The sequence below is a fragment of the Chrysochloris asiatica genome, unplaced genomic scaffold (assembly GCF_000296735.1).
Source record: "Chrysochloris asiatica unplaced genomic scaffold, ChrAsi1.0 scaffold00251, whole genome shotgun sequence".
In the NCBI taxonomy this organism is placed as follows: Eukaryota; Metazoa; Chordata; class Mammalia; order Afrosoricida; family Chrysochloridae; genus Chrysochloris; species Chrysochloris asiatica.
The window spans coordinates 662,118-675,966 of record NW_006408769.1 but is presented as its reverse complement, the minus strand read 5'-3'; the positions used below and the strand labels follow the sequence as shown (position 1 = coordinate 675,966).

The following is a 13,849-nucleotide window of genomic DNA, read 5'->3' as shown; positions in this document are numbered from 1 at the left end:
AATCATTTTTATTTTGCATATGTTTATCCAGTACCTACTGTGAGCTAGTTATTGTTCTAAGTCATGTATAGCCCTCACAACCACTCTCAGATGCAAGGTTTTACTTGTTCTACAAAATAGGAAACCAAGTCTCAAAGAGGTAGAGTCTCACACAATATTACACAGCTTGTCAATGACCTAGTTAGGAATCAAACCCAAGTTGGTTGATTCCATTGCCTATCCTTGTTTTTATTGCAACAGGGTATTTCAACACAGGGTAAGTGTAACATTCCACCACTAGAAAAGGAATGTTGTTGTTGTTAAGTGCCAACGAGTCTGTTCTGACCCATAGTGATCCTGTATAGGATTTCTGAGGAGCAGTTAATGGGTTTGAGCTATCAACCTTGTGGTTCGTTTACAGTCCAGTGCTGATCTGCAGACAAGTATTTATTAAGCACCAGCTATCAGACAGGCACTGTTCTAGGCACTTAAGATACATCAGTGCATAAAACAGACCAAAATCCCCTCAGTGGAGGGGAGACAGGCAAGAAACAATACATGTAATGAATAAGTCAATTGTGTGACTAGTTAGAAGGCTCCTCAAGTTGGAGTGATTCCCCACAGAGAGCAGTTTTGTCCCTGGGATACTGAACATTTGGAGGTATCTAGTGAGTCCTGCTGTGGTACTGTGGGTTAATGCACCAGACTGCAAAGCCATTTGAACTGCAAGGTCGGCAGTTCAAGCTCACCAGCTGCTCCTTGGAAACCCTATACAGGGTCGCTATAGGTCAGAACTTACTCATTGGCACTTAACAGCAACACCAACAGTGGGTAGAGACCAGGGTTGCTGCTTAACAGCCTACAATGCACAAGCCCTCTACAATACAGAATTACCGTTAGCTGTCCTTGAGTCTATTTTGAACTCATAGTGACCCCATGTGACAGAGTAGAACTGGCCCTATGGATCCTGCTATGGTGCTGTAAGATTAAGCACTGGACCACAAGGTCAGTTTGAACCACAAGGTTGGCAGTTGAAACCCAACAGTCACTTCATAGGAGCAGATTGCCAGGCCCTGCGGCACTTAACCATCACACTACCAGGGCTCCTTAAGAAGGAATGATTCCGCTGAAAACATCAACAGTGCTGAGGTTGACAACCAGAAATGTAGGGAAAGGATAATGGGGGTCAGGAGTGGGAGGGAGGTGAGGATTCTGAGTGTCTGAATCAAAGTGGGAGCTTTCCTGCAGAACCACCTCAAGAGCAAGCAGAATTCGGTTGTGCGAAGCTGTTTGTCTTTCTCACCAACATCCCTTCACATACCAAGGTGCTTCTGAATCAAAGCAAAACCCTGAGCATTCTTTCTCCCAGTGCTCACAAAGTTGGGTACTTCCTTAAACTGGTCACTACTTTCTTCTTTCATGAAAAAAAGTATCCACTTTTTCTCTTGGGAATTTCTTTTTACAGTTCAAAAACAGAAAAAACCAACAGCTAAAATGCTGTAGTTACCAACTTAGGTCTTAGAGAAAGTAAATCCCAAATGTCCAACCCAGACACAAAGGCCCCCCTCTACCTTCAGCCTGACCCTTCTCAGTCCCTCAGAGACCTGGAATTTTGCCACATTTGGAATGGTGACTCCCATACCTGTCCCTGGCATGAGAAACAGAGAAGTAAGAAACTTTCAACTCCCCAGAGGCCACCAGCATACCTTTTACCTAGGTTTCCCCCCAGCCAAGACTTACTGTTTTTTTATGTATGTTAATCATTATCTGACCTATTTGGGGGGCTGCTCTGGTAGCGTAGTGGCTACGAATCGGGCTACGAACCACAAGGTCAGCAGTTCAAAACTGCCAGCTCTTCCATGGGAGAAAGATGAGGCTTTCTTCGCCCGTAAAGATTTACAGCCTTGGCAACCCTCTACTGGGTCGCTATGAGTCAGAACCACCTCCATGGCACATAACCCTAACCAACACCACCAAACTTACAGTGACACATCTTTGCCTTTGAAAATTTCCCATCCTTTGGGTGGGGGTGGGGGGGAGAATGGGAAAGGAAAGCAAGAAAGAGATAAGAGAAAGAGATTATAACAGAAAGTGGTTTCAGGGGGCTTGACATTTAGCAAGACTGGTTTAGGTAAAACCTCAGATGTGGAGTTGGAAGACTTAAAATAACTCTGTGGGCTGCCCCTATGCTTGTTCTTTTTAACCTGAAGAGCCCTGCCATCTTCTAAGAGCCATGATTTCTCTTTCTCCCTCTCTCTCTCTCTCTGCATGTGTGTCTTCACTTAGCATGTCCTTATTTTTGAATTATGGAGCTAAATTTCCCTTTAGACTCAAGGGGTCTTGCCTAATGCATCTCTGCACTCAGTCCCAAACCTAGCACTACCTATAGTAGGCGTTCTACATAGAGTGAGAGGAATCCACCTTGTCCCCAAGCCAGACCAGGTGTATTGGGGTTAATAAGAGGTTCCCAAGAATACGATCTTGGATATGGTAAACTAAAAAATTAATTTCAGACTTGGGTCAGGCATACCTTAGTTCGCAAGCTGATATCCAGCCACTCTATTGTATATCTAAGGAAAGAGACCCCAGAAAACAGCACTTGAGTCATCTTCTAAATGATGGTGGTGGTTGGTTATGTGCCATGGAGTCGGTTCTGACTCATAGCGAGCCTGTACAGGGTTTCTGAGGCTGTAAATCTTTACGGGAGCAGAAAGCCTCATCTTTCTTCTGCGAAACAGCTGGTAATTTCAAACTGTTGACCCTGAGATTAGCAGCCTGATTCATAACCACTACGCTATCAGAGCTCCTTGTTGAATTAAATTGAATAGAATTTTTGTGCCATCAATTCCTCCCAGGTCTAGGGTGTCTAAGTAAGTTTAGAATGCAGACTTTCTGGGCAAGGCTAGAGGAGGGAGAAAGCCAATCCAGCCTCATCATAGTCCCCAAGCCCATGCTAGCTTCTCTTCAGTGAAGTCCTGCTTTCTTCCCAGTCCCTGCCTATCTGCTCTTCAATGGGCTCGTTTGAGAAGTTCTAGCAGCCACAGCACCAATCTTAGTGTACTTCTGGACTTCTTTTACAAAAGACTGGAACTCCTGTTGTTTTAAACCGTCGGTTTTCAATTATATGCTGTAGTCCATTTAGTTCTAACAACTACACCCAGTCTCCCCAACTATAAAACAGAAGGAAGAGTTGGACCAGGTAAACATTTCCAAAGTGAGTTCCACTTGACATTGGTTTTGTGAGACAGTATTACTATGTGACAGAAAAAACTCCATGGGGAACTTTGTTGTTGTTAAGTGCCTCAGAGTCAGTTCCAACCCTGTATAGGGCTTCTGAGAAGCAGCTGGTAAATTTGCATTGCTGACCTTGCAGTTCAAACCAACCTTGTGGCCCAGCACATTATCCTGCAGTACCACACCAGGACTTTGGGGAACTTTGGGTTGTCCTAACTTAATCAAAGGAAGACAGATTATTTCTCTGCAGGATTTACCAGAGCCTTCAGTGAGTTGCTGAATTTGTGATTTTTCTAAAAAAATGCCATAAGAAGCAAGGTTTCTCACACTCACTGGACCAACGAAGTCTTTTCTAAGGTTCCTCCTAATCTGGGATTCCAAGTATTAAAGTCAGGGACCTATAACAAGAGAGTGATAGGAGGGAAAGTTCAGTGACTGCAGGGCCACTGTAGGAAGGCTGTCTGGATCCACAGTGTATGTTTCATGTGTTTTAGGTTGTATTTGGAGTTGCTGGGTGGCACAAATAATTAAGTACTCTGCAACTAACTGAAAGATTGGCAACTCAAAACCACCCAAAGGCACTTCAGAAGAAAGGCCTGGATATCTGTTTCCAAAAGGTCATAGCCATGAAAACACAATTTACCGACTCAACAACACTTAACAAAACAAAAACAACTCAGCACACCTTGCATTGCCACCTGTTGCAATCAATTAAATGTCAACTACTCTGGTTTCTTGGTTTTAGGAATGGAAGAGGGGAGAAGTTGAATGTCTCTTGTATTGTGAACATGATTGTCTGATACACTGGGTGTGGAGTGGGAGAGAAAGAAACACTTGAGGAAGACACCAATGTCTTTGGCCTGAGAAACCAGAAGGATGGAACTGACATTAACAAACAGGGAGGCCCGCAGCTTGAGTTGATTTGGAGGCAGGGACTGTGAGGAACTCCATTATGAACCTGTTATTTTGAGAGGCCTGTTGAGTACCTCCATGTCTTAGGCTGGGTTCTCTAGAGAAGCAAAACCAGTGATGCTTATATATGTATATATTGTTGTTGTCATTGCTTGTTATGTGCCATGAAGTCGGTTCCTACTGTACAGGGTTTCTGAGGTTGTAAATCTTTATGGGAGCAGAAAGCCTCATCTTTCTCCTGCGAAACAGCTGGTAGTTTCGAACGCTGACCTTGCGGTTTGCAGCCTGATTCGTAACCACTACACTACCAGAGCTCCTTATATGTATATATAAAGAGAGGTTTATATGCATATATAAAGAGAGGTTTATATCAAGGAAGTGGCTCACACAGTTGTACAGATAAACAAAGCCCAAGTCTGTTGAGTCTTCTGACTCATGTAGATGCTGAACTGATGAACCCAAGCTCAGCAGGTCAGACAGCAGGTAGGCTGGTTGGACAGCTAAGAAGACAGGCTGCTGACAACTCCCAGGATCAGCAGGCAATAGAGCAGGTCACTGGTTCAAGTACAAAGAACTGGAGGTTGGATGACAAACCACATGCAGGATCCAGACCCAGAAAAAACACAAGAGGCTTTGCTTGAGCGTCCAATATTATTGGAAGCAGATCACACTCCTGAGGAAACTTCCTTTCAGTTGATTGGCTGTTCATAGCATATCTCATCATGGGGGATTACTACATTTTAATTGCAAATCATTGAGAATCCTGGCCCAGTCAAGCTGACACAAAACCTAAACTATCACACTCCATCACCTTTCTGTTAGATTGTTGCACTGTGATGCTATAATGCTAGAAGTTCTGCCATTGCTATTTCAAATACCAGTAAGATCTCTGAAGGTGGTAAAACTTCCAGACTAAGACAAACCAGAAGAAAGGCCTGGTGATTTGCTTCCAAAAATTAGCCAAGAAAACTTCTTGATCACAATTGAATATTGCCCAGTAATAGTGTTGTTAGGTTAGCCTTGTAGGTTGAAAAGACAAAAAATGTACAATACCAACACAATTGGCTCAAGATGGTTTTGTTGTACGTGAGGTCGCCATGAGTTGGAGCCAACTTGACAGCAACTGACAATAATAACAAAGCTGAGTATCAGAGCATCAGGATCAAGCCAACCGTTGGATGTCTTTGTCTAGAGCCTAAGCTAATTTCAAGGTTGTGATACACACCTGGGTGTCTTGAAATAGATGGAATTTAAAGCTTCAACACTGGGTGATCTTCCTGGGTACTGAATACGGACAAAGAACAAAAGATGGCCAATGACAGAGCCCAGGGCCCTGCCAAGTTGGGAGGTTACCAAGTCAACTTCTGTGCCCACATCTGCCAATTCTGCTTGCCCTCTTTGCATCTCAACACCCCAGCTGACCTTTTCACCTCCACTTTGCCCTCCCAGAGAACCCCCTCCTCAGTAAATCCTTTCTGATACCTGTTCACTATCCCTGCCTGCCCAACACAACAGGCAGGATACCTGGCTTTTTGCATATGAACTCTCAAGGCATTTCTTTGTTCAAACCAGCCTTTGGGAGAAATTAGACAATGTATCTAACCTGATTAGCTCAGAGAGGGTACTGACTTTCTCTGATGAAGTGGTTACCATAGAGCCCCACACCTTCCACTATGATCTGACCCTAAGTTCATCATCTCTAGGCCAACCTACACCACACCATGGTTGACACAAAGTGGGGACTTTAGAAAAGTTGACTGCAGGCAGGAACAGAAATACAAATGTGTCTGGCTACACCATCTGACCAAAGAAACTGATGTTACCCATGTGACATCTCTTGGCTCCCCAGCCTTCCCACATCATTTCTGTTTCTACTGACTCTGAACCACACTGCAGCTCCCAGCAAGTTTTGCCTATATCATTCATACCCACTGTCATTGAGGACTGCTTGTGCCCCCACCACCCAAGCTATAGTCCTCCCTTTTCTTGGGCACCAAAGAGATGAATGTTTGTTTTGCTTCAGAATGGAGAATGCTCCATTTGCATGTTCCAACAGCAAACAGGGGATACAGCCTCCACCTGGTGCCACTTTTAACATCATTTTCTAAGGACTTATTCTGGTGACAAGTATCTTTGCATTAAGCCCCCCTTTCAAGCCCCTCCCTCTCTCCCTGGGTTCTAACTCTTTCACAGGCTTCCTCTGCACAAAGGGATCCTTGAGAAGCAGGCTGTGGGATGCCGCCTTTGATCTGGGCGTCTCATAATGTATGTATGTTTGTGTCCCAAAACAATGCATGCATCTGCCTGACTGGCTCCGTGGAGGCAGAGGAGAATTTCAAGTTGGCAGACTTAGGACAGAGAGGCTTGGTCATGAGTACTGGTACGTTTGCCAGCATGTTTGGATGACAGCTCAAATATTCTTTCTAGTGTGGCACACCTATTGCACAGATGAGGACACTGAAGTGTATATATAATCATGCTTTGCTAACCTGGGACCTGAGAGCATAGAACGACAGCTTAGGAGCTCCATGGAGCCTGAGGTCACAGTTTCACCAGGAGAAGGGTGGGGAAAATAAAGGAGGGGCTTGGTGGTAAACACACATCGGGTTTTAATGTCTGCCATCATTTGGGGGCCTGGAGTCTAGCTATTTCAATTTTCAGGAGTAACTGAAAGTCTAGGTTTCTAGGTGAAATCTCTGAATTTTCAAATATTGGAGTCCTGTTGTGACACTGTAGGATAAGCACCAGACTGCTTCAAACCTACCTGTCACTCCTTGGAAACCATATACAGGGTCACTATGAGTCCAAACCAACCTGATGGCACTTAACAACAACGACAATGAGAAATTACTTTAAGTCATGGTACAGTCCCAGTGACTATTAAATATTGAAACATGATGAAGAGCACAAGAATAACGTCCATACTGGAATCTAGTGTGTTGGGCACCAGTCTTGTCATATATTTGGGCAAACTCACTGCAAAGAAATACTTTGGAGGCAAGGGAGAGGGTAGGAAGGTAAGAATTAGGCTGTCTCTAAAAGGAAATAAGGTGGTGACACCAGACTGTTATATGCAGCCCCCATAAAAACACACTTCCATTAAGGCAATGTCAACTCATAGCAACCTTACAGGAAAGAGCAAAATGACCCCATAGAATTTCCAAGACTGTAATCTTTATGGAAACAGGCAACCACATCTTTTTCTCACAGACTGGCTGGTGGGTTCAAACCACTAATCTTTTGGTTAATAGCCCAGTGCTTACCCACTACAACATCAATCCTGTCCCTAAATTCCAATGTTATTCCTCTAGTCCCTGAGGAAATGGAGGCTGAATGCCTCCCATGTGCCAGGATGGGGCTGGACATGAGGCTGCAGAAATGGATCAGAAATCAGATAGGGCTGAGCCGCTCTCAGAGAGCTTGTGTTCCCAAATGGGAGACAGACGAGCTAGAAGCTGACTTGTACCGAGGGTCCACTAATGCCAGGCCTGTGCTGCAGGATTTATGGAGTTTACAATTTCATGTAATCCTTATAGCCTCTTTGGGAGAAGGGGATATGATTATCATCCCCATTTTATAGCTAAGGGGATATAATAGAGCTTCTCAACAAAGAAGCAGAGATTAGATTCAAACCCCTACTGACAGCCAGATGTGACTTCATGCATCGCCACTACTCCACATTATCCTGCAGGATGGATCACCCTATTTGCACTGCAGAACTGAAATTGTACAATGCATACACACTGAGCCTGTAGTAGAGCAAACTAAGGAAATGTTCATCAATGTACATATACAGGCCTTGGGACTCCTGTCAGGAAAGTCAAGGCTGCACTTCCCCTGAAAGTCCTCTTCCCAATTCAAGTCTTGCTTCTGGTAAAGAAGTAAGAACTCAGGGAGAGAGGGAGGGGTCCTGATGTGGTACAGAAGGATAAGCACTGGACTACTAACCAGAAGGTGGGTGGTTAAAACCGATTAGCTGTTCCTTGGAAACCGTCTACAGGGTTGCTATGAGTCAGAACTGGCTTGACAGCACTTACAAACATCCACAATCTCAGAAAAACCATGTGGCAGTAGGGCCAAGCTATTGTACACACAACCACAGATCAAGGTAAATAATGGAAATACTATTAGTAATATAAAAGTACTCACAAATAATGTTTTCTTTTTTTTAAAAGAAAGAGAATTTTTATTAGCATTGTTACAGGCAATGCATTCATTACATATGAACCGACCCTTGAAGTGTCTAACCTCAACCAAGCTGGAAGCAGAGTAAATCAGTGAAATCTATATTGTTCACAAGTGCAGAAATTCATCACCCTGAACCTCAAACCAAAGACTGAAAATCACTTTACAAAAAAAGTAAATAAAAATAACACCCATTTTATTATTTTAAAAAGTGCCAGCTCTCAAGTGGCAGGGCATCAAAAATACCACAGAATATGCCCAACTAATGTAATGCTTGAATGTTGAACTGTTCATCCCCCGGAAGGGGCCATCACTGTTCTGGTTTTTAAAGCCTAATTTAAGCTTTTCTGATTTTTAGCTTTTGGAGTACTTATTTTTCTCTCTCTCTCTACTATTTTGAATTTAACTGTGTCAGCCTAACAGTTAGCTAATCATCATCAGTTCCAAGTGTTAAGACCAAAGATTTTTCCCTTTGTAAGGCTTAAATCTGAATACAGTAAAAGAATGAGGAAACCAAACACCAAAATCTTAGAAAGTCAAATGATAGTGAAGTCAGTGTGCCAGTTTAGAAAAGCACTCTTACCCTTATGTCAGAGTACTACTTTGGTAAATATTGATATTTAACCAGTTAGCAAAATATTTAACTATGTTAACAAAATTAACAACGTCATTTCAATAGTTACTCTTTTGTGCATAGTAAATGTTGCAAGATGAACTTCACATATGATGAAGCAGACTTGGATAACAAGTCTGTTTTGCAGACTTGTATGCAAGTCTGTTTACAAGAAAGTATGCCTCCCTCTTGATGCCAATTTAAACTCGGGGAAACGAATATTAGACCTCTTGCAAACACTATTGATCTATGGTGGAGGAGAGCAAGCGTGAACCCTAAATTATCTGATACCCAAGTGACTTCTCTTCTTGCCAATGAGATAAACAATGAGGACAAGGAGTCCTGCAAGGGCGCCCCCTACAGCCATGGGGATCAGCATGTTGTTTTCATCCAGCTGACATTCCTCCAAGAATCCAAATTCATTGCCTTCCACTTTGAAAGCCTGGACCCATATATTGAATACGTTGAATCAAAATGTCTTTGTGACTTGGATGTTTTCCTCTTCGTTAAACTTGTACGAATTCCCAACAGTGGCCTGAAATGCTCTCAGGGAATCATTGGCAGCTTTAAAAGTGGGGTCTCTGGGTATCAGGAAGAGTTGTATTTAGATGGATTCCTCACAGGAAAAACTGGCTAGCACTGGCATTCATTCCAAACGTGAAGCGGAGCAGGTTGACGCTTTCGCTCCACAACTCCAGGGTCATCAGACTAGAGGAACAGCTCCCACTGGCCCTAGTCTTGTTGGGGTTGATGTTGACCACCCTTGTCACGGTTGCGTTGTTGCTTTTCTCGTACGTGATGTTCATCTGCACCGCCATCCTGGCAAGCAGGCAGGTTCTGTTACAGCCACTCATGTTGTAATTAGACACTGAGGAGTTTGCTGGTGCTGGAGAAGGCGAAGGAGTTGTAGGCTTTGGACTTGGGGCTGCTGTTGTTGGGGAGATCTCGTCTTGCTTACAGCATGTCTCTTCCTTGCTGAAGTTACCATGAGACAGGAAGGCCTGGATGGTTGCATTGTGAAGCGTGACCGTTATGTTTCTCATGTGTATCTGGATGTGGTTCACACACCTCTATTTTTAATCTATGTCTGCCATGTGGTGGAGGTCACAGTTTGGATTCCTGTGGAGCTTGTAGTGGGGAAGGATTTTGTGTCTGACATGTTAAAGCAAAACTTAGCGTCTGAACACTGTAACGTGTGGCATTCTTTGTAAATTGCAGTGTCAATGTATGTCCGCTTCCGAAAGCAATGGTTAGACGTGACTCAGAAGTATTTTCTTTACCACAGAAGCTACTATTTAGTACCATCAAGTCAGATGGCAGGTCAATGGTCACATTCTTAAAACCACTCTTGGTCTCATAGTTCATTAAGAAGGCAGTTGAGAAGTTGGCCATTATGCAAGCAGTTCTGTTGAATTCTACCACAAACTCTGAAGATTCACGTGTGAGGCCTGCGAGCAACAGAAAAAGCAGCTGCCACCTCCCAGCATCGCTGGAGGCAGCCATGGGCGCTAGGGGCAGGGGAGGCGGTTCGTGAGAGAGGTGAAAGACGTCGGAGAGAGGGTCTCGAGGTGGTTGGTGCTTAGCGACTGACTGGCACTCCCTGCTATCTGCCTAAATTCGGGAGGCGGGGATTAGGCAAAAACACCAAGAGGCCGAGGGTCGGGGGAGCACAGGGACACAGGCGTCCCAGCGAACTCGAGAAGTCCCCGCCGTTTGTCTCTTGCAGGCCCTGGTCAATGGCTTTGCCTATCATGTGATCACCGCGGGGCTAAATAATGTTTTCTTTAGGACTTTTTGTTTACAAGTGATAGAATCCAACTGAAATTAACCCAAGCATAACTAGTTCACAGAACCCAGACGTTGGGAGGAAAGTGTCAAGTGAGTGGGAAGCCTCAGAGTAATAGCTTAACATCCTTGTGAAGAATAGAAAGAGAGTTATTTTTCCTCATCACTGGGGAAAGACTCTGATTGGTCTAATTTGGAACATGTGCCCATTCCTGAATTTAGAGGAATTTACTTAGTTTACATGTCTAATCCTGTAACTAGATTGAGTTGATTGGCAATTCCAACTACAATGTTGAATAGGAAGAAGAAAGACTTCTCCAAGGGGGAAGGGGGACCATTCTCTTGCCCAGAGTAGGTAGAAGATTCTCATAACTCAACCCACTCCAGAGAAGTACTGCTAGTTCCATTTTACAAATGGGGAAAGTGAAGCGCAAACCTATGAAATAATGTGCTCAAGGTCATATGATTTTTGTAAGTGGTGGCCTTGGGACTCATCTATTTGCCTGACATTGAGAAGGATCAGATAGATTGACCACAAAAGAGACAGCTACCAGCCTGAGTCCACCACTCGTCTGTCAGCTTGTCATACTGTGGTGACTAGTGAGTTGCTGTGCTTCTGGAAGCTATGCCATGGATATTTTAAATACCAGCAGGGTCATCCATGGTGGACAGGTTTCAGCTGAGCTTCCGGATGAAGACACACTAGGAAGAAGCAGAGACAGACTACTTTAAAAATATTTAATCACGGAGAACTTAATGAATAACGGTGGGTCAGTACCAGAATACTGGATATTGAAACATGATGAAGAGCACAAGAATAATGCCAGATATAGTACTGGAAGATGAGCCCCTCAGATTGGAAGGTACTCAAAATATATCTGCCTCCTCAAAGAAGAATTGACCATGATGATGCAAATGAAGTAAAGCCTTTGAAACCTTCATTTGCTGAAAGGGTATAACTCAAAATGAAGAGAAACAGCTGTAAATCTCCATTAATAATCAAAACATGGAATGTATGAAGTATGAATCTAGGAAAATTGGAAGTTGTCAAAAATGAAACTGAATGCATATCCATTGATATTCTAAGCATTAGTGAGCTGAAATGGACTGGCACTGGCCATTTTGAATCTAACAATCACATGGCTTACTATGTCAGGAATGACAAATTGAGGAGGAATGACATCACATTCATCATCAAAAAGAACATATCAAGAGCTGTCTTAAAGTACAACATTGTCTGTGATAGGATAATATCCATATTTCTACAAGGAAGACCAGTTAATACCACTATTATTCAAATTTATGCATCAACCACTAAAGCCAGTAATGATGAAACTGAAGAATTCTACCAATTTCTTTAATCTGAAACTGATCAAACATGCAATCAAGGTATATTGATAATTATTGATGATTGGAATGCAAAGGTTGGAAACAAAGAGGAAGGATCAGTCGTTGGAAAATATGGCCTTGGTGATAGAAACGATCTCCATGCTGGAGATTGCATGATAGAATTTTGCAAGACCAATGATTTCATCATTGCAAATACCTTTTTTAAACAACATAAAAGATGAGTAAACACATGGACCTCACCAGATGGAATACACAGAAGTCAAACTGATTATATCTGTGGAAAGAGACTTTGGAAAAGCTCCATATCATCAGCCAAAACAAGGCCAGGGATAGACTGTGGAACAGTTATTCATATGCAAAAAATATATATATATTTCCTTTTGGTACAATGACTCTGTGTATTCCTTCCATCTTTTCTTGATACATTCTGCATCATTCAATAATTTGCCCAGTGAATCTTTCAATAGTAATTAATACCTATCGATAATTACACTGAACGTAAATGGATTAAATGCACCTGTTAAGAGACGGAGGGTGGCAGAATGGATAAGAAAACAAGATCCTTCAATATGCTGTCTGCAAGAGATGCATCTCACACACAGAGACAAAAACAGATTAAAAGTCAAAGGATGGGAAAAAATATACCAAGCTAATTGCAATAAAAAGCAAACAGGAGCGGCAGTATTAAACTCTGATAAAATAAACTTTAAGGCAAAAACCAGCATAATAGTTAAGATGGACATTATATCATGATTAAAGGGACAATTGAACAAGATGAAATAACCATATTAAATATCTATGCTCCCAATGAAAGATCTCCATAATATATAAAACAAGTTCTAATAGAGTTGAAGAAAGAAATAGATGAATCTATAATAATAGTGGGTGATTTTAATACATCACTTTCAAAAATGGATAGAACAACCAGAAAGAAACTTGACAAAGACACAGGAGAACTAAAAAACACAATCAGCCAACTGGACCTCATATATGTGTAGAGAGCATTCAACCCAACAACTACACAATATACATTCTTTTCAAGTGCACATGGAACATTCTCCAGAATAGACCATGTTTTAGGCCACAAAACAAATCTACATAAATTTACAAATATAAAAATACTTCAAAGCATCTTCTCAGATCACAATGCTATCAAATTAGAAATCAACAATAGGAAGACCAAGGAAATGAAGTCAAATACATGGAAACTGAATAACACCCTGCTGAAAAGCGACTGGGTAGTAGAAGAAATTAAACGTGAATTCACAAAGTTTCTAGAAATAAATGAGAATGAACAAACAACATATCAAAATCTTTGGGACACGGTGAAAGCGGTGCTGAGAGGACAATTTATTGCAATAAACACACACATCCAAAAAGAAGAAAGAACTAAAAATTAACACATTATCACAGCATCTACAACAATTAGAAACAGACCAACAGAGGGAACCCACAGCCACCAAAAGAAAAGAAATAACAAAGATTAGAGCAGAAATCAATGAGATAGAAAACAGAAAAACTATAGAAAGAATCAACAGGACAAGAAGCTGGTTTTTTGAAAGAATTAACTAAATCGACAGACAATTGGCAAACCTAACAAAAGAAAAGAGGGAGAAGACACAAATAACACTCATTAGAAATCACATTGGTGATGTCACAACGGAACCAAAGGAAATCGAAAGGATAATAACAGAATACTATGAAGAGTTGTACTTCAGCAAATTTGAAAACTTAGAAGAGATGGATACATTTTTAGAAAAACACGACCTACCCAAACTTACACACAGTGAA

At 42.2% G+C, this 13,849-nt stretch overlaps 1 pseudogene; it reads right to left on the bottom strand.

Annotated features, from left to right (window-relative positions):
• Positions 1-10,426, bottom strand: part of LOC102826581 — a 13,479-nt pseudogene extending 3,053 nt beyond the window's left edge.
• Positions 10,427-13,849: the final 3,423 nt, after the last annotated feature.